General features: G+C 47.6%; 2 long non-coding RNA genes across 2 annotated transcripts; both read left to right on the forward strand.

Annotated features, from left to right (window-relative positions):
• The first annotated feature begins 4239 nt into the window (after window positions 1-4239).
• LOC130366784 (uncharacterized) lies at window positions 4240-4993 on the forward strand. The gene is made up of 3 exons (XR_008891919.1): window positions 4240-4338; window positions 4439-4603; window positions 4702-4993. It is a non-coding gene; the product is annotated as an uncharacterized LOC130366784 (long non-coding RNA).
• Window positions 4994-23911: 18918 nt separating this feature from the next.
• On the forward strand, window positions 23912-24705 carry LOC130366785 (uncharacterized). The gene is made up of 3 exons (XR_008891920.1): window positions 23912-24024; window positions 24125-24289; window positions 24392-24705. It is a non-coding gene; the product is annotated as an uncharacterized LOC130366785 (long non-coding RNA).
• The last annotated feature ends 328 nt before the right edge of the window (window positions 24706-25033 follow it).

Raw genomic sequence — 25033 nt, forward strand, 5'->3', positions numbered from 1 at the left:
TATGCCTGTCCTGCCCTTCCCTACCAGCAGGACAGGCGGGCTCCTTGGCGTCTGCAGCCATCTTAGAAACCTTATCCACCATGTACCCCCCATGCTGGCCCCGCTTTACAGCAAAAGTGGGGTCGGGCAGACTGGGGGGCCCACCAGCCTGAACCATCTTTTCAGATGGCCCAGACTGCTGGAGAGAAGAATAAACAAGTCTGGTGACCTCTCCTTTTTTCCTTTTATTTCTCCTCTTCCTCTTCCCCTTCACCTCAGTATCTGGGCCCAAGTCATTTCCAAATGAGAAGTTCTCAAAATGGGTAGGTGACTCTTGGAGCAGAATCGCCTTCAGCAATCCACCACCAATTAACCCATTGCTGCTGCCGCTGTCGTCACTGCTGTCATCTGACGTTACAGGCAGGGCTACCTGAGCAGGATTTATGTATGAACTCTGGGTTGTGTCCTCCTCCATTTCACTCTCCTCTGCACCACCATCTTGCTTCTCTTTAGCACCTTCCTCAGCACTGTTCTCTCTTTCTCCACCACTATCTTCCTCCACACCATCCTCCTCAGCACTGTCCTCTCTTTCTCCTCCACCATCCACCTCCACACCGTCCTCCTCTGCACTGCTTTCGCTGTGACTGACCTCCTCCTCTCTTTCTGGGTTCTGCTGGCCTCTGAACCAACTTCATTGCAGAGTTTTTCTCTGAAGATACCAGCCCCTTCCATGATCTCCATCCTCACCCTTTCTACCTCCTCAACCTCTTTTTTCAGGGTGCGCACTTTAGCCGAATACACTGGCCTTAGATTTTTCGAGGTGTAATCAGCCTGGTAACGGGCAAATTTTAAGTCCTCTCTTAGCCCACGAAGCATGTTGCCAAGACGCTCATACTCCGCCATTTTTGCTTGGAGTCGGGACCCAAAAGTGGCCAAAGACTCCCTGGGACCCAATACCCCCCATTGCTGAGGTTCAGAGGTACCTTGCCTCCCCATGTTTCTCCTCAACTCCTCACCTTCATGCAGGCCTTTACCTGCAGCCTTGCTTGTAGCCTTCCTCTCAGCCTTGCGGCTTCCAGATATGGACGGTGGAGTTGGTTCTGCATTTCTGCGGATCCTGGAGGATCTCCGTACCCCATCCTGGGAGTTGGCCGTTGCAATGTCACCTCCACCTCCCGCCGGCCTGGTACGGGAGGTGGGGACGTTGGGGTTCATGCAGGGAAGCCCTTCCCCGAAGGCTGCCACAAACCTGGGGGGGGAGGGCTGGTGAAGATCCTGCTGCTCTCTGGTTCTCCTGGAGCTGACGATCACACAACCACACCCTGAACAGGAAGTAGTGCAACAGCTGGAGGCACCCTGGTTGGGAATCACTGGCGTAGAATACCCCTATGTCCACCCCTGTGCAATCCCTAATTTAGTCCTCAAATGCGCATGGCGCTCTCTCACTTCGGAGCCCTGTCGTATTTCAAGGAAACAGTTTAGGGCCACATATGGGGTATCTCCGTACTCGGGAGAAATTGCACTACAAATTTTGGGGGTCTTTTTTTCCTTTTACCGCTTGTGAAAAGGAAAAGTTGGGGGCTACACCAGCCTGTTAGTGTAAAAAAATAACATTTTTTACACTAACATGCTGGTGTTGCCCCATACTTTTTATTTCCACAAGCGGTAAAAGGAAAAAACAGACCGCCAAAATTTGTAACGCAATTTCTCCTGAGTACGTAAATACCCCAGATGTGAGCGTAAAATGCTCTGCGGGCTCACAACAAGGCTCAGGAATGAGAGCACACAATGTACATTTGAGGCATAAATTGGTGATTTACACAGGGGTGGCTGATTGTACAGCGGTTCTGACAAACGCAAAAAAAAAAATAAATACCCACATGTGACCCCATTTAGGAAACTACACCCCTCACCGAACGTGACAAGGGGTATAATGAGCCTGAAAACCCCACAGGTGTTTGACGAATTTTCATTAAATTTGGATGGGAAAATGAAAAAAATATATATTTTTTCACTAAAATGCTGGTGTTACCCTAAATTTTTCATTTTCACAAGGGAAAATAGGAAAAAAGCCCCCCCAAATGTGTAACCCCATCTCTTCTGAGTAAGAATATACCCCATATGTGAATTTAAAATGCTCTGTGGGCGAACTACAATGCTCAGAAGAGAAGGAGCGCCATTGGGATTTTGTAGAGAAAATTTGTCCGGAATTGAAGGCCACATGTGTTTACAAAGCCCCCATAGTGCCAGAACAATGGACCCCCGACACATGTGACCCCATTTTGGAAACTACACCCCTCACGTAATGTAATAAGGGGTACATTGAGAATTTATGACCCACAGGTGTCTGACAGATTTTTGGAACAGTGGTCCGTAAAAATGAAAAATAAAATTTTTCATTTGCACAGCCCACTGTTCCAAAGAGCTGTGGGGTGTAAATACTCACTGCACCCCTTATTAAATTCTGTGAGGGGTGTAGTTTCCAAAATGGGGTCACATGTGGGGGGGTCCACTGTTCTGGCACCACGGGGGGCTTTGTAAACGCACATGGCCCTGACCATTCCAAACTAATTCTCTTTCCAAAAGCTCAATGGCGCTCCTCCTCTTCTGAGCATTGTAGTTCGCCAGAACTTTCACAGAAAGAAAGCCGTTCACTGCGGCATCTTGGTCATTAGATCGGTCAGCCTGGTCCCAACCGGAGTGGTTGTGGAGCAAAACTGTGCAGCTAGGAAAAAACCACCAGTAAGTGCCCGCTGCATTCACCAGTACAGAAAGCCATATATACCAGCGGAAAGCCGCCACATAAATGCTGCACGTGCTGTATGCCGCAACTATGCAAATATATCTAGCACAGCCTGCAGCCTGTTCACACCTATTGTGAAAACATTCATTTCAGCTGGGATTACACTTGGCGTGTTTGTCATAAAAAACACCATGCTCGCTGCGGGCACATGTTAGGTTGGAATCAATAGGGTAATATGAAACACTAGACACTAATGGGGGTTTCTTCATCCTTTTATGGTGTTTTTAGGCTATCAAATCTGTGGGATGCCGAGAGCATGTTTTTTTTTTTTTTTGGGGGGGGTATTTTCTCACTATTTGTTTTTTTATAGAAATCCTTCAGTCAAATGATGAAAGAATCACATGACTTGTAATGAGAAAAGCCAGAGGGGAAAAAAACACCAAAGAAAAAACACTTCCCATAATAATAATAATAATAATAATGATGATGATGATGATGATGATGATAATAATAATAATAATACACATTGGGACAGATGTATGAAAACCTGTGCAGAGGTCAAGTGGACCAGTTGCCCATAGCAACCAATCAGATCGCTTCTTTTACTTTTCAGAGGCCTTTTTAAAAATGAAAGAAACTACCTGATTGGTTGCTATGGGCAACTGGTCCACTTTCCCTCTTCCCCGGTTTTGATAAATCTCTAAGATCCCACCCCCCCAGTGCTTTTAGCAAAAATAACACAAAGATAGCTGAGAAAAGAAATGAGGGGGAAGATTTTGATGTTTGTTAGTTTTTTGCAAAAAAAGAAAAAAACATCAAACAAGAATTGTGTTTGTTCCTAGGCTTAGGCTGTGATTAAAAACAACATATAAATGGTGTTTTTCAAAGCCCACATTGCTTTATTTCTGGTGCTTTTTCCCCCCTTTTGACAGACGTCTGTCCAGCTATTGCAAAGCTACAACTCCCAGCATGCCCTGACAGCCGAAGGCTGAGAGTTGTAGTTTTGCAACAGGTGGGCAGCCACAGGGGATCGGTGTTGCAGTATGTCAATCTAGGGCCATGGTGTCTGATCTTGAACTGGCAGCAGGAGCCAAGACCACCTTAAATCAATGGCTGCTGGGGCGTCTGACTAGTGACATCCTTCACTCCAGACCGCAACGTCAGGGACGTCACTCGTCAGACGTCCCGGCGGCCAGCGCTGCTCATTGAGCCTACTGGAGTAGCATTGATCTATGTAAGAAACCCATGGGCCCAGGCTGTTGGGGCCACCAAATGATATTACATATACAGAATGTCTGGTTAGGAGAAACAAATATAACGCACCCACAGGGAGTGGCGCCATTTTAATAAAAATTGTCAAAAACCTTAGATAACAGTCATACAGAATATATTAGAAAGCTTTTTTTATTTTCAGCCAATCAGAGAGCAGCACTACTGAAATAGAACTCCCAGGAGGTAACAGCGTGTCACACATGTGATGTCATAACCATTGTCCACCAAAGAGCAGCACTGAGCAGAAATAACACGGCTCCTGTTCATTCTCCATCAGTGAGGGGCCGGTGCTGGACACTGTGTAGGGACGCGGGAATGCAAAGTCATACACATGACTGTGACTGGTAAGTGTTACATTGTTGTGTCCAAAAGATCTTTAGTGCAGTTCCATGTGTATTTCTATGATAAACATGTAAATAATCTATCTTTTTTTTCTTATCTTAGATGCAGTATTTCCAGGACATGGAGTAGCATTACCGGACCTACAGCAAGACGTTGGATGAAGGCATAGCCCCAGAAATAACACTGGTCCTGTTCATCAGTGAGGGGCCGGTGCTGGACACTGTGTAGGGACACGGGAATGCAAAGTCATGCACATGACTGTGACTGGTAAGTGTTACATTGTTTTGTCCAAAAGGTCTTTAGTGCAGTTCCATGTGTATTTCTATGATAAACATGTAAATAACCTTTTTTGTCCCATATCTTAGATGCACTATTTCCAGGACATGGAGTAGCATTTCGGGACCTACAGCAAGACGTTGGATGAAGGCACAGGCCCAGGAATCATGCACATACACAGAAACATTTGCCCAAATTATAGAGGTAACCTCCTTTAGTATGCCCAGAGGAAGGGCCATACAGTAGCCATGGATTCCCTACAGGTTTCCTCCCCTCTGGAGGTTTTTCCTGTCCTGAGTATTAGTTACTGTACACTCTTTGTGAGTGATGGACGGTTACAAAAAATCCCCTACACAAACATTTTAATAAATTATAAATAAAGTTCCCATTTTTTTAAACTGTTCTTTGACTTGTTCGACTCATTTATTTATTTCTGTGTGTGAAAATAGAGTTAGCAAAACATGGATGACCAAAGCTGCTCTCCTGCACGATCTGCATAATGCGGTGCGGAGAGAGGTAACTGGTGCTGGGTGGTGCAGTTTATGAGGCAAACGTAGAACACCCAGCAAGTTCCATGCACAAGCCTTTTTCTGATGAATGGGACTCATGCAGGGAACTTGCTAGGGGTCATACGGTTGCAAAGGATCAACTTTTGGGTACATGAACTGTCCCTTAAAGGGGTACTCCGCCTCTAGATATCTTATCCCCTATGTAAAGGATAGGGGATAAGATGTCTAATAAAGGGGATCCTGCTGCTGGGACCCCAGCAATCTCCATGCAGCAACCAAAATTCTAAATAGTATGTTTAGATCACTGGTTCCTGTGGTGGGATTCGTGACATCATGCCACACCTTCTTGTGACATCACACCACCTCCCATAGACATAAATGGAAAGGGTGTGGCGTGAGGTCACGACCCGCACCACGAGAACCCAGAGTTCTAAATATATTATTTGGAACGCCGGGTGCTGCATCAAGATCGCGGGGGTCCCAGTGATCAGTCATCTTTTGTCCTATCCTTAAGGTAGGGGATAAGATATCTAGGGGCGGAGTACCACTCTAAGGAATTATAGAGTGTAGGCATGCCTTAAAAGTAGGTAGAAAAAGAACAGCTGGGAGAAATGACAGGACATGAAGCAATGTTTGGCTTTGACCGATTTTGGGTGTGTTCTGGCCAATTAAAGGAGAACTATGGCAAAAATTAACTTATCCCCTATCCATGGGTTATGGGATAAGTAGCTGATCATGGGGGGTCCCCCTGCAATACCTGGGATGAGACCCGTCGGTTAGTGAGAAGCGCGCTGCAGATGTCAAATCTCAATTTCCCTGGACCCCCCCCCTTTCTTCATGTCCACACAGACGCCCCCAGACTGCTGTCTCTTACAGAGTTTTATGCCCAGAAATGGTTGGCTACTCACTTTGTCAGTAGATTCTCATCCTAAATATGAAGACAATCGGGGAAATGTACCCGTGGAGAGGAAATGTTGTCCAGTTGCTCTTAGCAACCAATCAGATCACTTCTTTTATTTTTCAGAGGTCTTCTCAAGAATGAAAGAAGCAATCTGATTGGTTGCTATGGGCAACCTGATGAAAACATATTTTTTTTCTTTAACAACTACATTACTACAACTCCCATTGTAGTGTGTCTGTTCAACCTGTGCCTCCTCCAACCCTGACCCTTAGGGGGGCACAGACGGACCACACTGGGGGTTGTAGTACTTTCATTTTTACAGTTCCCCTATAACTCTGCAGCTTCGGTAGAAGTATGAGGCTCAGCCTTAGAGTCAGTGTATCTGGCTGCTCCGGTGTTCTTCTATTTTACAGCCTGGACACTGTTCTCCTCCACACTGGTCCCTGTGGTCCGGTCAGATGGTTCTGGACTGGGGCTGAACGGTTGCTTGAGGGATTTAGTGGCAGATTTTTTGGGACTTCAGTTGTTGGATGACCTCTCTCTTCAGTGGCTGCTGATATTGGTAGTGCAGAATTTACAGGTGTTACGTAAAAGGGGTACTCCGGGGGAAAACATTTTTATTTATTTTTTTAAATCAACTGGTGCCAGAAAGTTAAACAGATTTGTAAATTACTTCTTAAAAATCTTAATCCTTACAGTACTTATCAGCTGCTGTATGCTACAGAGGAAGTTGTATAGTTCTTTTCGGTCTGACTACAGTGCTCTCTGTGAGTAGGAGCAAATCTCCATAGTAAACTTCTCCTACTCCGGACAGTTCCTGACATGGACAGAGGTGTCAGCACAGAGCACATCCTGTGGTTTCATTGTGTGCAGCTGTCGGGTGTGGCTCCATTTGCTCTCCAGACTTCCAGGCAGAGAAGCAGGTTTTTACATTGGGCTTTCCCAGGATCATGGCAGGCTTTCTGGGAGGGCTTTCCTGCATGGAGCCTCGGGCTTCTACCTCTTGTTCCCGGCTTGCGAGTGGGGGAAAGAAAGTGTCTACAGCCGGATTCAAGGTCGGGGTGAGACGTTCCAGCAGGGCCCGCAAAAATGTGGAGCCCACTCCCCTGACCGAATCAGAGGGACATAAGGCATCAGCAAAGACCAGCGGTCCTTCTGCTACCCCGGAACCCCAGCATTGGGGGGCACGGGGACCAAGGGAGTCATTGGCGACATATGGCTCAAGGATACAAGCAAAGATGATGGAGTATGAAGAGCTGGGCAGGAAGCTGAGGAGTCTGAGAGAGGACCTGAGATTTGCCCGCTACCAGGCTGACCAGGGCCCTACAGGTAAGAGGCAGAAGTTCACTGCCCAGGTGCGGGCTTTGAAGATAGAGGTGGCGGAGGTGGAGGAGGCCAAAAGAAAAATCTCTGAGGGGGCAGGATTCCTAAAAGAAAAACTGGTTAATGAGGAGAGATTCAAGGAAAGGAAGTATGGTGCATGCTGCCATCAGGAGAGCAGTGAGGAGGAGGAGGAAGGAGGGGAGGAAGATGGCGGAGAGTCGGCTGTGGGAAGTGAAATGGATGCCACCCCTAGTGTGTGTGACCCCCAGCCCCCCCAAGATAGCTACCCTGAGCCCGCCCAGGTGGCGCTACCCTCCAGTGATGGGGAGACAGAGGAGAGCGGTGAGGAGGAGCTGGCCAGTGGGGGTTTGCTGCAAGCCATTATACAGCAGGAGTCCCCTACCCGTATGGAGGATTTTACCTTTGGTGAGGATCTCGGTAAATATGATCTAGTAAAGAAAAGGAAGAAAAGGCAGAAGGTTCAGGAGACTGTGACTTATGTGCTTCATCCTTTCCAGCAGTCCGGGCCAGCTGTAAAGTTGGTTCAGACTGCTGGGCCCCCCCAAACTGCCAGTCCCCGTTTCTGTGGTGAAGCAGGGCCAGAAAGGGGGGTACAGCATGGCGTCCAAGACGGCAGAGGACGCTATAGAGCCAGCAAGTCCTATTGGGCTTAAGGTGAGCAGCCCTGGTGCTGCGGGAGTGCCCCAGGGTGGTGGGGGGCGTGTCCAGGCACCAGGGGCAAGCTATGCTACTGTTTGCTCGGGGAGCGGTTCCCCAGGTGTTGCTGGCACTAAGGGGCACTTCCCTGTGAGGGGGGGGAGTGTCCAGGTAAGTGATATGTCTGTGTGCTTGGGGGGCGGTCCCCCGAGTGCCGTGGACATTAGCGGCGCTGCAGGGCACTCCTCTGTGAGGGGGGGGGAGTGTCCGGGCATCGAGAGTGGAAAACGGTCGGTCTGTGTGTTCTGTGGGTGCTGCGGGGCACTCTCCTGTGAGGGGGAGAGTGTCCGAGTGCCAGTGCCAGCCTCAGAGCCCGTGCAGTCGGGAAGACATGGTGATGGCGTTGTGGGAGGAGCTGGGGTGCGCTCGGAGGGGCAGCTCCAGGCTCAGGCAGTAACATCGCCCATGGAGGAGGAGCCATCAGAGTCGACCCCAGCAAAAGCAAAGCCAGCAAAAAAAGACTCTGTTAAAACCGGCAGTACTACAAGTCCCAGCCAGCCCAGGATATGTTAGGCACGACGCGAGTGTAGGGGGTGAGGATGATGGGTGTGGTAGTGTTGTGAATGAGAAGAGTGCATGTGGGAGTGTTAGTGGAGTGAATAATGGTGGGAGTAGTGGTGGTATGAATACAAAGTCTGGTATGGATGATGAGAATTGTGGTGTGAATGTTGGTGGGTGTAGTGGTGTGAATGGGGGTCCTGGGTCTGAGTCTGGGTCTGGTTCGGCTGCCCCCCCGGTAGTGACTGCTCCTAGGAGCTATGCTTATGTCGCTGCCGGGGGGTCCCCCTCTCCATCCGGCCCCGGGGGTCACTTGCAGCAGCGCCTCCTGGAGGCTCTACGTAGGGGCGACAGGTCAATCCAGGTAGAGGGAAGGGGTGAGGTCGACCTGTCTTTCTGGATAGAGAGGCACGGTTTGGGGGCATTCCGAGAGCAGAATGGGGAGGTGGTCTGGTCCCTCCCGACACCCGGGCAGGACAATAACAGTAGGAATGTGGTCCGTCTGATTTGGAGGGGCAAGGATGTGTGCCCGCCTCGCGCTAAAGTGGTTGAGCTCCTCCTCCAGATGGAATTCAGGGCAAGTGACATCTTTGACCTGATTCACCCCTATGGTTCGTCCGAATTTGACGTCAGTTTTGTTCGACCAGAGGGTCTCGAACTCTTCTGGTCGAACTACGAAGTGGCGAAGAATGAGCCCGGCTGGCGGGATTTTGCTGTAAAGGCTATTTCCCGTCAGAACTCAGTCAAGAAAGTGACTGTTTTGACTCGTAACGAGTCACTCTCCTGCTATGACATCATGACCTGGCTGGGACGGTATGGGGATGTGACGGACATGCCCAAGAAAAATCTAGATGAGCACGGGATCTGGTCTGGGGCCTGGATGTTTTCCGTCAAACTCAAGCGTTCAGGTAGTACAGTTGCCCACATTCCGTCAGCTGCCTTCCTTGGACGTGACAGAATCCAGGTCTTTTACCAGGGGCAGCCTAAGGCTGTCACAGGTGCGGTAGCCCCACCCATTTTAGTGCAGCCTGTACTGTACAGGTTTGTGCTTTGTGTGGTGGGGTGGGTCATCTGGTGCATCCTGCAGACAGATCCGGTGCCACCTGTGTGGTGTCCTCGGGCACCCTTTCAGCCGTTGTCCGAGCGCCTATGCCCGTGCTGGGGCCGCTCCGGCCGGGGAGAGCTGTGAAGTTGCCCCGGCTGGGGAGGGTACGAGCAGGGATGGGGGCATAACAGGGCTATTGACGAGGAAAAAGGGCCCCGCCAAACTAAGGCGGGAGGAAAATCGTAGGAGGAGTAGGGAGCTGGAGAGTGCCCAGGTGACTGGGGTAGCTCCGGCCCCTGCTCCTGAAGCTGGCCCTGTAACCACTGAAGCCCTGGGGGAGAACATGCTGGATGAGGAGATCAGGAGGCTGTGCAGAGAGAAAGGCAACATGGCCGACCCTTCTGATTCCTCCCACTATGAAAGTGTGGATGAGGAGAGTGGGGAAAGGCCAAAAAAGAAAGACAAGGGCAAAAGGAAAGGGAGAAAGAAGAGGTCGGAGCCCTCTGTTAAGCCTTGTACTACGGACCAGGTCCAAAACGGAAGCCTGACTGCCCCCCCTCTGATTGACCTGTCAAACCGGTACCTCGTCCTCGATACCATCTTCTCCCCCTCCTTGAAGGGGGAAGGTGAGGGCGGGGTGCCTAGGATGAGAGAGCCTCTGGGGGGAACTGGGCCCTGTCCTGCGGAGGCATCTTCCTCGGAGGGCAAGGCTAGACTGGGGCCGGACGGAGACGGGGACCACATGGACCAATCAGAATCTAAGAAAAGGTCCAAAAGTGGTCCTGCCCTTTCCTCTTCTTCAGGGGATGAGGGGGCGAAAAAGAAGGGGAAGCAGAAGTAAAGGTGTGGCTGTCTAACTCAATCACCCATGATGGCGGCACTCACCCCACTGACGCTGGCATCTATTAATTGTGCCAGTATAAAGTCTGATACGGCTAGATTCACAGCCTTAGATTTTCTTGGCCGTGTTGAAGCCGATATTTTCTTTTTACAGGAGACTAGGTTGTCAGATCTAGCCTCTCTGGTGAAAGCCAGAAGAGAGTGGAGGCGCGAGCCCTCCCACTGGTCTCTTGTGGCTGAGCCGTATAGTGGGGTGGCGGTCCTTTTTACCGCTCCGGTTGAATGCAGACGGGTTATTGAGTTAGAAATGGGGAGGTGCCTGATCTTAGATGTCCTCATGAAGGGACAAGAGCTCCGGCTCATAAACATCTATGCCCCACAAACTAAGCTGGGCCGTAAAAATCTTTTTATGAGGATTAAGCCCTTCCTTTTTACAAGCCGGCAGGTGATCTTTGGAGGGGGCTTTAATAATGTCACGAGGTCCCAAGATAGGAGCGGCTCCAATGGTCCGCTGGATTGCGATAGTGTGGTCCTTAATAATATAGTTAGGGAAGCTCGCCTAGAGGACGCCCACATCCGGAGCCCCTCAGGCCACGCGGGTTTCACCTATCATCAAGGTAGTCGCAGGTCTAGGATAGATAGGTTTTATTTGAAGGAGGAAGCCGTCTCTTCCGCATTGTCCGTGGTTGAGGTGGAGTTCTCCGATCACTGTATGATTTTGTTTTCCTTGAATGTTTCAGAGACCCCCCGGATGGGTAAAGGTTATTGGAAGCTGAATTCGTCCCTCCTGGAGGAAGCAGAGATAAGACAGTCCTTTGAGGATTTTCTTCAGAGTCAGGTACCTTTACTGGGCCTTTGTAGTAGTAAGTCAGAGTGGTGGGAGATATTCAAGAAGCGGGTTGCGGGGTTCTTCCGCCAGCTCTCGAGCCTCAGGTCTCTGAACAGGTACCGCTTATATCAGGGTCTGAGGAGGAAACTCGAGCTCCTTGTCTCGACTGGAGGTAGTCGTGATGATATCTCCAGAGTGAAGTCCTTGCTGATGAGGTGTCAGTACGATAGGCACGCATCTTTGGTTTTTGAGAGGGATTTCGGGAAGTACCGCTCGCCCGACCCTTACAGGAACTGCAAGATGTCAGTGAGTAGTAAAGTAGTCTCAGGACTGGTTGATAGTACGGGATCCCTGAATCGGTCCAGATCAGGGATCCTGGAGGTCGTCAGATCTTTCTACTTGCACCTCTTGGGGAGAAAGGATCTAGATCGAGACAGGATGTCGGCTTTCCTGGCTGAAACCATTCCTGAGCCAGGGGTAGACCCCTCTCTTGATGTTTTGGCAGAAGATACCAGGGAAGAGAAAGTGAGACTGGCGATTGAGGGGCTTGCCCCCAAGAAGTCGCCAGGTCCGGATGGCTTAACATCCGAGTGGTATAAGACCTTTAAGGAGTCTTTAGCTCCCCTCTTGACCAAGGTATTCAATGAGTGTCTCTCCTCGGGCACTCTGCCAAAGTCAATGAGGAGGTCGGCCCTGATTCTTCTCTCAAAAGGTAAAGATCCTAGCCGTATTGAGAATTGGAGGCCCATAGCTCTTCTCAATACGGACAGGAAGCTTCTGGCCAAGATACTGTTTAATCGGCTGGTGAAGTTTGCACCCCGGCTCCTTTCGGGGGCTCAGCACTGCTCTGTTCCAGGTCGAAGCACCTTAAGTGCTGTCCTCAGTGTCAGGGAGGCAGTGGAGCGGAGTAGTGCGGGTCTCTGGAAGGGGTACTTACTGTCCTTGGATCAGGCCAAAGCATTTGATCGGGTGAACCACGAGTACCTCTGGTCCGTCCTCCTGAGGTATGGCTTACCGGGGCAGAGAGTTTCCCACTGGTGAACGGGTGGTCTGGCCGCTCTTTTGAGGTGGGGTCCGGAGTCCGTCAGGGTTGTCCTTTGAGCCCGCTTTTATACGTGTTCGCGATTGATCCCTTCGTTCGGAGGGTAGATCGTGGGCCGTTGGCGGGAGTCAGGATGAGTCTGGTGGAGCTGGATGTCACCCAGAGAGTGATGGCGTACGCTGATGATGTCACTATTTTCGTCTCCTCGAGGGAGGAGGTCGATGTGGTGATGTCAGAGGTGGAGCGCTACTCGGAGGCATCCAGGTCCAAGATCAACCGGGAAAAGTGCGAAAGTCTCTGGCTGGGAGGGGGGGATCCCACGTTTGATCTCCCGCACACCCTCCCAGGGCCCCAAGACTCAGCAAAAATTCTGGGCATCACATTCGGCCAGGATGATTATTCCACCAAAAACTGGGACGGTAGGCTCCATGATGCCACTCAGAGGGTGAACCAGTGGAAGGGTTGGTCTATGACCCTCAGGGAAAGGGTCCACCTGATCAAATCATACCTGCTCCCCTTGTTTATCTATCTGGGTAGTGTATGTATCTTGCCAGATGCTTACTACACTAGGGTCTACAGCCTGTTTTTCCAACTGTTATGGGGGAACAGGTTGAACCTAGTCAAGAGGGAGGTTACGTACCGTACGAGGAGACTAGGGGGTTTATCTAAGGTAAACCCTGTGGTGTTCTTAACCAACACCTTCTTGAAAGCTAACATCTCGAACCTCTGGAAAGAGAGGGCTTCTCCGTGGGTACTCTCCTGCAGGGAATGGTTTCGGCCTTTCTTCCAGGAATGGGAGACAGGAGGGCAAGTGAAGGACCTCCGTACACCACATGGATATCTTCCGGCTTACGCTACCCCGACTCTGAAGGCGATACGTCGGTGGGGTCTGGGAGTGTGGGAGATCAGGACCCAGTCAAGGCAGTTCCTTGACAAACGGGTTCTGTTGACCCACTTCCAGAAGCCTCTGGCGCTCAGGGACTGCCCAGGTCGGGATCTGAGGGTGGGGTTGTATCTTTTAAACTTGAAAAGGATCCCCCAGAAGTTTTGGGACTTGGCGCTGCTTTCAGGGGAAGCTAGGTGTAAGGGACAACCTGAAGTACAGGAACTTTGATGACCGAGGGTGTCCCCGAGAAGAGTGTGTGGACACGCTGGAAAGCATGGACCATTTCCTGCTTCCTTGTCCCTTTAACGTAGGGGTCTACAACCGGGTGGGCGCTTCCATCGGCTGGAGTCAACTTGACGGCCTTACCTATCCGGAGTGGGCTTATGGGGCATTCAGGACCCTCGGTGGCCGAGATCGGGGCACTTTATTTTTAGTCAGCTTAGTGGTTAAGTATCACACGTGGAATGCACTGTGTTTAGTGTCCACCCAGCAGAAAGTCCTCTCCGAGGTGGAGGTCTGTAGGAACATCACCGGTGACCTCGGGAAGATCAGGTCTTTGGAGTATGGCAGTCTTGGTACCAGTAGGGCTTCTCTCCTATGGAGAGGGTTTTCTTTTCATGTGCCCTAGGTACTAGACCTTTTTGGTAGAGTACCTTTATTTTGGTTAGGGACAGGCATACAGGGATAGAGATAGGGTGATAGTAGGGTCAAAAATAGTTTTAATGAAGGGATAGAATTAGGGAGAATAGTAGGGGGGATTAGGGAAAGAGTTTAAATTTCTTCAGTGTATCAGATCTGCCATCCTTCTCCCTGGTGGTGGGCTGTTGCATGTGCACCATAGCTTTTTGTTTTGTTTACAGTTGATATGGTATGAAGGGCTTACAGGCACTGAACTTGGGCCTAAATTGGGTTGTGGTCTTGTATATAAGGTTGTATTTAGTTGGTTGGTTGGAGTGCTAGGTGGGGAGGGGGTATTTGTGGGTGTTTAAAAAAAATTTAAAAAACATTTTTTTTTAATTATTATTATTTTTTATTTTATTTTTCTCCTTAGGGGATCTGATATGGGTCAGTTAAGGACTGGACTTAAGAACTGTACTAACGGTTATGGACTGACCCATGTACAGAAGGGGAGGTGTGGGAGAGGGCACAGTTTTAGTGTAGGATTTATTTTAGGGTTTTTGTAGGTATTTTTGTGAGGCACATTTATTATATTTGTATGTATACTGTGCTATGTATATTGTTTTATATTATTTATTTGTTGGTATATTGTGTTATGTATTTTGTTTTATATTGTTGCATTAGCCATAAGAAAAGGGTAGTCGGACCAGTTGTAGTTATGTAGTATTATTATTATTATATGTAGGTGTTTTTTGTCTGTGTATATATAACTTATTTAAAAACCGTTTATTTATTTATTTTTGATAAGCCAAGTTGTGCTGTTGTTATGTTCATTCTCAATATGTGTGTGTGTGTGTGTGTGTTAGTTTTGGAGATTATGCGTGTGTTATGTTTTCTGTTGCTTTATTTATTTATTTATTTATTTTCCCAAGTATGGATGATTTTGAGTTATAGCCAGGTGGTGCTGAATTTTATGTTGGTTTATTTATTTCATTTAATTAGCCAAGTTGAGCTAATTATTACAATTTTTTTTTATGTTATGTGTGTTAGTGTGAATTTCATAGTTTGCTTAGGTGTATAGGTATAGTATAGTTGTAGATTGGTATATTTTAGAATTTATTAAAGCTGGGCTGGCCGGTTAGGCAGGGTTTTATTTTATTTTACATTTCTGTTGTAGCTGGTTAAGCTTGTTTTGTGTTTTTGTTTTTTGGAATTGTTTTGTATTTTTATAATAAAAAAGAGTGTCAGCACAGAGCACTTCCTGTGGAACACAGCAGCTGTTGGATGTGTCTGACTTCCAGAGTTTTCCAGAGAGGGAGGATTGAAGCAGTGTTTCCTACAGCCTTTTCCCCAGGAGGGTGGCAGCTTCCTTGGGAGAGCCTCCTGCTATGGAGTCCCAGACTTCCACCCCTCGAACTAGGCCGGCGGGGGGTGGGAGTGAGAGAGCTACGGCCGATTCCCAGGACAGGGTGAGAAGATCCAGCAGGCTCCGCAGTAATGTGGAGCCCACTCCCCCGTCCGTCGCTGGAAACCGCAAGGCGTCCGGTAAGAAGCTTATGGTTATGTCTTCGGGGACTATGTCTGATACTATGGAACCCCAGCAATGGGGGGTGAAGGGTCCCAGGGAGTCGCTAGCTACTTTCGGTTACCGCATGCAGGCAAATCTAGTAGAATATGAGCAGCTGGGAAAAAAGCTGAAAATCATAAGGGAAGATCTGAAGTTTGCTCGCTACCAAACAGATAACTCTGCCAAGGCTATGAGGGCAAGGTTCGCTGCCAGGGTGTGTGAGCTGAAGGCAGAGGAGCAGGAGGTGGTGAGAGCCCGAATGCTGATTGTAGAGGGAGCGGGCATGTTTAAAGAAAAATTAAAGAATGAAGACCGCTATAAAACCATGCGGACCCCTGTGAAGGAGGAAGAGGATAGTCAGGGGGAGGAAGAGTGCTTGTGTGTCACGGAGGAGAAGATGGAGGAAGGTGGTGAGGGAGATGGCGGCAGTGAGGGTGATGAGTGTGAGGGGGATGTGTGTAATACCCCGTGTACCCCTAAGACCTCTGTCACCCCGAGTGCGGATTACATCAACCCTGCCCAAGTCGCCTTACCAGCCACCTCTGAGGAAAGTGACAGTAATGATGGCGGTGACAGTGGACTGGTCTTTGGGGGGCTCCTGCGGGCCATAGTAATGCAGGAGTCACCCACCCGTCTGGAAAATTTCAGTTTTGGCCAGGACCTGGGCCCTGAGGAGAGGAAGTGGAAGAAAAAGAAGAAGAAGAAAAAGGCTGAGGAGCAGATAAAGTTTGTTTTCTCTCCTATCCAGGATTTCAGCAGGCACCCGGTTCCGATCTCTGCCCGGCGAGCGGCAGAGACCGGAAAACGCCATGACGTTGCGGAACGTCATTGTTCCTTAAAGCCCAGGGTGCCATGACGTTCCACAACTTCATTGGTCCTTAAGAGGTTAAGACTCTTAGGCCATGTTCATTTGTCAGAATAATTATCAAATATACCAATTGCCGCAGAATGGGAAAGTGCTAAAGAGGTTTTTACCATTTAAAACTACAGCTCCCAGTATGACCTAAGCAGTGGTAAGGGAATGCTGGGAGTTGTTGTTTCACCCATCATTACTGCAGAACTTACAAGTGACTCCAGCTCTGATGGGACACACACAGGAGGATACAGAATGATATCAGTGACTACAGGTGACGTCTTCTCTATAGTGAGGAGAATACACAATGATATCAGTGACTACAGGTGACGTCTTCTCTATAGTGAGGAGAATACACAATGATATCAGTGACTACAGGTGACATCTTCTCTATAGTGAGGAGAATGTACAATGATATCAGTGACTACAGGTGACATCTTCTCTATAGTGTGGAGAATGTACAATGATATCAGTGATTACAGGTGACGTCTCTATAGTGAGGAGAATACACAATGATATCAGTGATTACAGGTGACATCTTCTCTATAGTGAGGAGAATACACAATGATATCAGTGACTACAGGTGATGCCTTCTCTATAGTCTTTCCTTATCTAATTCAGATGTACATACCGCCAGGAATTGTTCCAGCTATATTTTCTCTCAGCAGAACTTGACGCCCAGATGGTTTCTATGTCAGCGGATTTTGATCCTCTATAGGAAAACAATAATTATTATAATACTGCCAAACACTGTATTCTTCTAATACAGTACCGCCACACACCCTCTGAATATAATTCTGACACACTGTACCTCCTGAATATACAACACACTGTACCTTCTGAATATAATACCGCCACACACCGTACCCTCTGTATATAATACTATCACACACTGCACCCTCTGAATATAATACTACCAAACACTGTGTTCTCTAAATCTAATACTACCACACACTGCACTCTCTGAATATAACTTGCTGTGCATTACACCTTCTGAATAAAATACCCAAATGTTTTGTGGCCCATAAAAAACGTACCACCCCAGAAATTCCTCATCATATACACTATACTTCTGAAATGCAGAACACTCTGTGCCTTCACATATAGTAATAATGCCCCATCTTGTGCCCCTACATATAATAATTATGACCCGTCCTGTTCCCCCCACATAATAATAATGCCCTCTGTCCTGTGCCCCTAACATATATTGCCCCCTGTGCTGTGCCCTTCACATATAATGCCCCCGTTCTTTGCCCCTCACATATAATGCCCCCATCATGCGCCCCTCACATATAATGCCCCGTGCTGTGCCCTTCACATTTAATGCCCCTGTTCTTTGCCCCTCATATATAATGCCCCCATCATGGGCCCCTCACATATAATGCCCCCTGTGCTGTGCCCTTCACATATAATGCCCCCTGTGCTGTGCCCCTCACATATAATGCCCCCATCCTGTCCCCTCAGGGGGCATTATATGTGAGGGGGACAGCACAGGGGGCATTTTATGTTTGGGGCACATGAAAGGAGCATTATTTGTGAGGGGCACAGCACAGGGGGCATTATATGTGAGGGGCGCATGACGGGGGCATTATATGTGAGGGGCGCATGACGGGGGCATTATATGTGAAGGGCGCATGATGGGGGCATTATATATGAGGGGTGCATGATGGGGGCATTATATGTGAGGGGTGCGTGATGGGGGCATTATATGTGAGGGGTGCATTATGGGGCATTATATGTGATGGGCACAGCACAGGGGGCATTATATGTGTGGGGCAAAGCACGGGGCATTATATGTGTGGGGCACAGCACAGGTGGCATTATATGTGTGGAGCACAGCACAGGGGGCATTATATGAAATAATGCCTCCTGTGCTGTGCCCCTCACATATAATGCCCCCTGTGCTGTTCCCCACACATATAATTTATATGTGTGGGGCACAGCACAGGGGGCATTATATGTGTGGAGCACAGCACAGGGGGCATTATATGAAATAATGCCTCCTGTGCTGTGCCCCTCACATATAATGCCCCCTGTGCTGTGCCCCTCACATATAATGCCCCCTGTGCCCCACACATATAATTTATATGAGTGGGGCACAGCACAGGGGGCATTATATGCGAGGGGCACAGCACAGGGGGCATTACATGAGTGGAGCACAGCACAGGGGCATTATATGAAATAATGCCTCCTGTGCTGTGCCCCTCACATATAATGCCCCCTGTGCCCCACACATATAATTTATATGTGTGGGACACAGCACAGGGGGCATTATATGTGAGGGGCACAGCACAGGGGGCATTATATGTGAGGGGCACAGCACAGGAGGCATTATTTCATATAATACCCCCTGTGCTGTGCCACACACACATAATTTATATGTGTGGGACACAGCACAGGGGGAATTATATGTGAGGGGCACAGCACAGGGGGCATTATTTCATATAATGCCCCCTGTGCTATGCCCCTCACATATAATGCCCCCTGTGCTATGCCCCTCACATATAATGCCCCCTGTGCTGTGCCCCAAACATATAAATTATATGTGTGGGACACAGCACAGAGGGCATTATATGTGAGGGGCACAGCACAGGGGGCCTGTGCTTTGCCCTGTAGCCCCTCACATTAAATATTCCCTTTTTCCAAGTTTTTAAATCCCCTTCCCCCTCCTCCTGTATATAGTTTCCCCAAATCCCCTGGGCCCTGAGCATACTATTCACTACTTACAGTATGCGGGCTGCGGGGACAGGATCTCCGGGCGACGGCGCGATGATGTGACTTCATCGCGCCGGCCTCTAGTGGATTGCGTCCCTGCAGCTCACACACTGTAATCACAGCGTGTGAAAGTTCAGTGAATGGTGGAGCTGGAGCTTACAGCTTCGGCTCCACCATGCAAGGTGGTGGGGCGGGTGCTGCGTGCGGCAATCTCAGGGGGGGCAATTTTTTTTTTTTATTTATAAAAAAAAATATATATATATATATATATATATATATATATATATATATATATATATATATATAAAAAGATAAAAAATATATAAAAAATTTAACAAATGAATTAAAAATAATATAAAAAATAAAATGTAAAAAAACATAATTTATTTTAATTTTTTTTAGGTGTGCTTGCTACGTTTCTGTTTAGTTTTCTTGTTGCGTGTTCCCAAGTATGGATGGTTTTGAGTTATAGTCGGGTAATGATAACTTTTATGTTTATATTTTGACAAGCCAAGTTGTGCTATTTTATTTATTTATTTATTTTTCTTATGTTCATTTTCGGTAAGCGTGTGAGTGTTTGATTAGATATTTTGGGCATATTTTAATATCTTAGTATTTTAGTATCTTAGTAAAGCTGGGCTGGCCGGTTAGGCAGGGTTTTGTTTATGAGGTTTTGTTTTTGGTTCTAGAGTATTTCTTATTTATGTTATAGCTGGTTAAGCTTGCTTTGTGTTTTGTATTTGATAAGTTTTGTATTTTTCTAATAAAAAGAGTGTCAGCAGAGAGCACTGTGGTCAGACTGGAAAGAAATCCAAAAAGAAAATAACTTCCTCTGTAGAATACAGCAGCTGATAAGTATTGGAAGGATTAAGATTTTTAAATAGAAATAATTTACAAATCTGGCAAATTTCCCCAACCTCAAGGTTAGTGTTTAACCACTTTAGGACCTAGAGCGTATGGATACGCTTTGACGTCCTGGTACTTAAGGACCCAGGGCGTATCCATACGCCCATGGGAATTTCAGTCCCCGCCGCGCGTTGTCTAAGACACCCACGATCCCCCTGTAGGCATAGGAGTGTGGTGGCAGGGTTGCCACCCCTCCTATCCCAGCTATTGGTCTGCTATTGATCGTCAGAGGCGACGATCAATAGCAGACCGGGGGCGGGGGGTTAACTTTCGTTTTCCCCGTCCTGCCCACACCACAATAGGCGGGGCAGAACGGGGAACCGAAGGGGACCGGGCGCTGGAGTCCACTTACCCGTCCGGAGGCTGCGGCGACGTTGATCGGCGGGCGGCGTCACGTGCTTCTGAAGAGGATGGCTCCCGGGTTCCTATGGAAGCCGGTAAGTTGATCTGGAGGGCTACAGTCTGAGACTGTGGTCTCTAACTGTAGCCCTCCAGATGTTGCAAAACTACAACTCCCAGCATGCCCAGACAGCTGTTTGGGCATGCTGGAATATGTAGTTTTGCAACAGCTGGAGGGCTGCAGTTTGAGACCACTATACAGTGGTCTCTAAACTATATCCCTCCAGATCTTGCAAAACTACAACTCCTAGTATGCTTACATAGCTGTTTGTTGTCTGGGCATGCTGGGAGTTGTAGTTTTGCAACATCTGGAGGTCCACAGTTTGGAGATCACTGTGCAGTGGTCTAAAAACTGTAGCTCTCAAGATGTTGGAAAACTGCAATTCCCAGCATGCCCATAAAGCAAACAGCTGTCTCAGCATGCTGGGAATTGTAGTTGGGTACCTCCAGCTGTTGGATAACTACATCTCCCAGCATGCCCTTCGGTGATTAGTACATGCTGGGAGTTGTAGTTTTGCAAAAGCTGGAGGCACACTGGTTTGAAAATACTGAGTTAGGTAACAGAACCTAACTGAAGGTTTTCCAACCAGTGTGCCTCCAGCTGTTGCAAAGGTACAACTCCCAGCATGCACGGTGTGTCAGTACATGCTGGGAGTTGTAGTTTTGAAACAGCTGGAGGTTTGCCCCCCCCATGTGAATGTACAGGGTACATTCACACGGACAGGTTTACAGTAAATTTTCTGCTTCAAGTTTGGGCTGCGGCAAATTTTTTGCCGCAGCGCAAACTCCTAGCGGGAAATTCACCATAACACGCCAGTGTGAATGTACCCTAAAAACACTACACTACACTAACACATAATATAGGGTAAAACACTACATATACACCCCCTTACACTGTCCCCCCCCCACCCACAGTAAAAAATTAAAAACGTCTTTTACGGCAGGGTTTCCAAAACGGAGCCTCCAGCTGTTGCAAAACAACAACTCCCAGCATTTCTGGACAGCCACTGACTGTCCAGGCATGCTGGGAGTTTAGCAACAGCTGGAGGCACCCTGTTTGGGAATCACTGGCGTAGAATACCCCTATGTCCAAACCTGTGCAATCCCTAATTTAGTCCTCAAATGCGCATGGCGCTCTCTCACTTCGGAGCCCTGTCGTATTTCAAGGAAACAGTTTAGGGCCACATATGGGGTATCTCCGTACTCAGGAGAAATTGCATTACAAATTTTTGGGGTCTTTTTTTTTCCTTTTACCGCTTGTGAAAAGGAAAAGTTGGGGGCTACACCAGCCTGTTAGTGTAAAAAAATAAAAAAATTTACACTAACATGCTGGTGTTGCCCCATACTTTTTATTTCCACAAGCGGTAAAAGGAAAAAAAGACCCCCGAAATTTGTAGCGCAATTTCTCCTGAGTACGTAAATACCCCAGATGTGAGCGTAAAATGCTCTGCGGGCTCACAACAAGGCTCAGGAATGAGAGCGCACCATGTACATTTGAGGTCTAAATTGGTGATTTGCACAGGGGTGGCTGATTGTACTGAGCATACCCCATATGTGAATTTAAAGTGCTCTGCGGGCGAACTACAATGCTCAGAAGAGAAGGAGTGCCATTGGGATTTTGTAGAGAAAATTTGGCCGGAATTGAAGGCCACATGTGTTTACAAAGCCCCCATAGTGCCAGAACAATGGACCCCCGACACATGTGACTCCATTTTGGAAACTACACCCCTCACGTAATGTAATAAGGGGTACATTGAGAATTTACGCCCCACAGGTGTCTGATAGATTTTTGGAACAGTGGTCCGTAAAAATGAAAAATTACATTTTTCATTTGCACAGCCCACTGTTCCAAAGATCTGTGGGGTGTAAATACTCACTGCACCCCTTATTAAATTCTGTGAGGGGTGTAGTTTCCAAAATGGCGTCACATGTGGGGGGGGGTCCACTGTTCTGGCACCACGGGGGGCTTTGTAAACGCACATGGCCCTGACCATTCCAAACTAATTCTCTTTCCAAAAGCTCAATGGCGCTCCTCCTCTTCTGAGCATTGTAGTTCGCCAGAACTTTCACAGAAAGAAAGCCGTTCACTGCGGCATCTTGGTCATTAGATCGGTCAGCCTGGTCCCAACCGGAGTGGTTGTGGTGCAAAACTGTGCAGCTAGGAAAAAAACACCAGTAAGTGCCCGCTGCATTCACCAGCACAGAAAGCCATATATGCCAGCGGAAAGCCGCCACATAAATGCTGCACGTGCTGTATGCCGCAACTATGCAAATATATCTAGCACAGCCTGCAGCCTGTTCACACCTATTGTGAAAACATTTATATCCGCTGGGATTACACTTGGCGTGTTTGTCATAAAAAACACCATGCTCGCTGCGGGCACATGTTAGGTTGGAACCAATAGGGTAATATGAAACACCAGACACTAATGGGGGTTTCTTCATCCTTTTATGGTGTTTTTAGGCTATCAAATCTGTGGGATGCCGAGAGCATGTTTTTAATTTTTTTTTTGGGGGGGGGGGGGGGGGGGGTGTATTTTCTCACTATTTTTTTTTTTATAGAAATCCTTCAGTCAAATGATGAAAGAATCACATGACTTGTAATGAGAAAAGCCAGAGGGAAAAAAACACCAAAGAAAAAACACTTCCTATAATAATAATAATAATAATAATAATAATAATGATGATGATGATGATGATAATAATAATACACATTGGGACAGATGTATGAAAACCTGTGCAGAGGTCAAGTGGACCAGTTGCCCATAGCAACCAATCAGATCACTTCTTTCACTTTTCAGAGGCCTTTTTAAAAATGAAAGAAACTACCTGATTGGTTGCTATGGGCAACTGGTCCACTTTCCCTCTTCCCTGCTAGCAAAAATAACACATAGATAGCTGAGAAAAGAAATGAGGGGGAAGATTTTGATGTTTGTTTTTTTTTGCAAAAAAAACCCAAAACATCAAACAAGAATTGTGTTTGTTCCTGGGCTTAGGCTGTGATTTAAAACAACATATAAATGGTGTTTTTCAAAGCCCACATTGCTTTATTTTTGGTGCTTTTTCCCCCTTTTCGACAGACGTCTGTCCAGCTATTGCAAAGCTACAACTCCCAGCATGCCCTGACAGCCGAAGGCTGAGAGTTGTAGTTTTGCAACAGGTGGGCAGCCACAGGGGATCGATGTTGCAGTATGTCAATCTAGGGCCATGGTGTCTGATCTTGAACTGGCAGCAGGAGCCACGACCACTTTAAATCAATGGCTGCTGGGACGTCTGACTAGTGACATCCTTCGCTCCAGACCGCAACGTCAGGGACGTCACTCGTCAGACGTCCCGGCGGCCAGCGCTGCTCATTGAGCCTACCGGAGTAGCATTGATCTATGTAAGAAACCTATGGGCCCAGGCTGTTGGGGCCACCAAATGATATTACATATACAGAATGTCTGGTTAGGAGAAACAAATATAACACACCCACAGGGAGTGGCGCCATTTTAATAAAAATTGTCAAAAACCTTAGATAACAGTCATACAGAATATATTAGAAAGCTTTTTTTATTTTCAGCCAATCAGAGAGCAGCACTACTGAAATAGAACTCCCAGGAGGTAACAGCGTGTCACACATGTGATGTCATAACCATTGTCCACCAAAGAGCAGCACTGAGCAGAAATAACACTGCTCCTGTTCATTCTCCATCAGTGAGGGGCCGGTGCTGGACACTGTGTAGGGACGCGGGAATGCAAAGTCATACACATGACTGTGACTGGTAAGTGTTACATTGTTGTGTCCAAAAGATCTTTAGTGCAGTTCCATGTGTATTTCTATGATAAACATGTAAATCATTTATCTTTTTTTTCTTATCTTAGATGCAGTATTTCCAGGACATGGAGTAGCATTTCCGGACCTACAGCAAGACGTTGGATGAAGGCATAGCCCCAGAAATAACACTGGTCCTGTTCATCAGTGAGGGGCCGGTGCTGGACACTGTGTAGGGACACGGGAATGCAAAGTCATGCACATGACTGTGACTGGTAAGTGTTACATTGTTTTGTCCAAAAGGTCTTTATTGCAGTTCCATGTGCATTTCTATGATAAACATGTAAATAATCTATCTTTTTTGTCCCCTATCTTAGATGCACTATTTCCAGGACATGGAGTAGCATTTCGGGACCTACAGCAAGACGTTGGATGAAGGCACAGGCCTAGGAATCATGCACATACACAGAAACATTTGCCCAAATTATAGAGGTAACCTCCTTTAGTATGCCCAGAGGAAGGGCCATACAGTAGCCATGGATTCCCTACAGGTTTCCTCCCCTCTGGAGGTTTTTCCTGTCCTGAGTATTAGTTACTGTACGCTCTTTGTGAGTGATGGGAGGTTACAAAAAATCCCCTACACAAACATTTTAATAAATTATAAATAAAGTTCCCCTTTTTTTAAACTGTTCTTTGACTTGTTCGACTCATTTATTTATTTCTGTGTGTGAAAATAGAGTTAGCAAAACATGGATGACCAAAGCTGCTCTCCTGCACGATCTGCATAATGCGGTGCGGAGAGAGGTAACTGGTGCTGGGTGGTGCAGTTTATGAGGCAAACGTAGAACACCCAGCAAGTTCCATGCACAAGCCTTTTTCTGATGAATGGGACTCATGCAGGGAACTTGCTAGGGGTCATACAGTTGCAAAGGATCAACTTTTGGGTACATGAACTGTCCCTTAAAGGGGTACTCCGCCTCTAGATATCTTATCCCCTATGTAAAGGATAGGGGATAAGA

The sequence above is a fragment of the Hyla sarda genome, chromosome 4 (genome assembly GCF_029499605.1).
Source record: "Hyla sarda isolate aHylSar1 chromosome 4, aHylSar1.hap1, whole genome shotgun sequence".
Classification (NCBI taxonomy): Eukaryota; Metazoa; Chordata; class Amphibia; order Anura; family Hylidae; genus Hyla; species Hyla sarda.